Genomic DNA, 2336 nt, shown 5'->3' on the forward strand with positions numbered 1-2336 from the left:
TATATATATATATATATATATATATATATATATATATATATATATAGACAAGAATGGAGAACAAATTTCAAAAGTCAAATCCCTTTATTAAATTAAATCACTTTGCATCATAAACATATTCATATACAGTGTCAATTCAAATACAAACATACAAATCAAGAAAGCATAGAATATATAAATGTACCTGCATTAAAACATTTGGTGTTAAGCATTCAAATCATAAATATATGTTTTTGTGTTTGTGTTTGTCTCTCATTACCACTTGACAACTGGTGTTGGTTTGTATGTCCCCCGTGACTTAGTAGCTCGGCAAAATACACGGATAGAATCAGTACCAGGCTTTGAAAATAAGTACCATGGTCAATTCAGTCAACTAAAAAGATTCTCCAAGATGGTGCTCCAGTATGGCCACAGTCTAACGACTGGAACAAGTAAAAGATAAAAGATAGACTTCCACACTACTTCAGACACAATTAACCACAGTGTGGACTTCAGCTTGTCAGGGGTTGTAGTATATCTGGTGCTATGGATTTGTGGACCATTACTAGAGGTTCAGCCAACTGTCAAAATTCTCTAGTTCTGCTCAATCAGAGCTGACCTGGAATTACACGACAACAACAGCAACAACAAACTATGAAGATACTGGTAAACACTGATTTCTTCATTTGTAAGAAGAACGGGGACCTTTTTTTTTTTTTCCTTTTTAGATAATGGTGAAGATTATACTTTAGTCCTTTATTATTGGTTTGGAATTTTGGTACAAGAATTTTGGTACAAGACCAATGATTTCAGAGAAGGATGTATGTCAATTACATTGACCCCCAGCACTCAACTAGTACTGATGTTACCGACCCTGAGAGGCTAAAAGACAAAGTTGACTTCAGCAGAACTTGAACTCAAAAAATGTAAAGTCAGACAAAGATTACATCACCTCCCAGTGTTCAAATTGTATTTATTTTATCGACCCTGAGAGGATGAAAGACAAAGTTGACCTCAGCAGAATTTGAACTTGGAGTGTAAAGCTGGACAAAATGCCACAAAGCACTTTGCTCAGTGTCCTAATGATTCTGCCATCTTGCTGCCTTATTTTGGTCCATTATTATTATCAGATAGATCAAGACGGCAAGCTGGCGGAATAGTTAGCACACCAGGCAGCATACTTAATGGCATTTCATTTGTCCTTGTGTTCTGAGTTCAAATCCCTCCAAGGCTGAATTTGCCTTTCATCTTTTCAGGGTTAATAAATTGAGTACCAGTCATGCACTGGGGATCAATGAAATTAACTAGCCCCTCCTCTAAATTTTCAGGCTATGTACCTACAGTACAAAGGATTTTAAGCAGATAGAAAGGTAGCAAAGTGAGAGAAACATTACCATGTTGGAGAAAAAGTTTTGTAGCATTTCATTCATCTTCACGCTCTGAGTTCAAATTAAGTACCTGTCATGCACTGGGGTCAATGAAATTGACTAGCCACTTTTCGATCTGCTAATAATCCTTTCGACTTTAGGTACAAGGCCTGAAACTTTAGGTAAGCGGGGAGACAGGGCTAGTCAATTTCATCGACCCCAGTGCATGACTGGTACTTAATTTATCGACCCCCACCCCCACCAAATAGAGGAAAGGCAAAGTCAACCTTAGTAGAATTTGAACTCAGAACATAAGGACAATTCATCCAAGGTCAACTTTGCCTTTCATCCCTTTTTTTTGGGGGGGGGGGTCTATTAAATAAGTAACAGTCATGTACTGGGATCAGTGTAATCAGCTAATCCACTCAACCCAAATTTCAAGCCTTGTGCTTCTAATAGAGAGGATTACCAGTTGATAGAGTCAGCTCCAGCTAGGGTTTGATCTCAGAACATAGACATCCAAAACTAAAAGATTTACAAGATTTATTCCAGTACCACACTTTCTACCGTGGCACAGCATGTGCTTTCAGGTATTACAACAGAAGACGACACATTGCGTGCAACAAGTTTGGTTTCGATGCAAAAGCTCCACCTGGTGAACAGCATACAAACTATAGAACAGTCTTTTATTTAGTGAATACATAAAATTTATTTACATATAAATGTTATCTTAGCACGTGTAAAACGAATTGGGTGGGGAGGGTGGAAATAAGATACAGAAAAACATTTCAACAAAGTATCATTTTGAACTGGGAAAATTCTTTAGAAAATTATTGTTCAATTAAATAATAACTGCAATTAGTGTAAGATTCAGTATTGTCCAATATATACACACACACACACACACACACATATATATATATATATATATATACACGTATGTAACATAATATATATATATATATATATATATATATATATATATATATA

This window comes from Octopus bimaculoides, chromosome 16, assembly GCF_001194135.2.
Source record: "Octopus bimaculoides isolate UCB-OBI-ISO-001 chromosome 16, ASM119413v2, whole genome shotgun sequence".
NCBI lineage: Eukaryota > Metazoa > Mollusca > Cephalopoda > Octopoda > Octopodidae > Octopus > Octopus bimaculoides.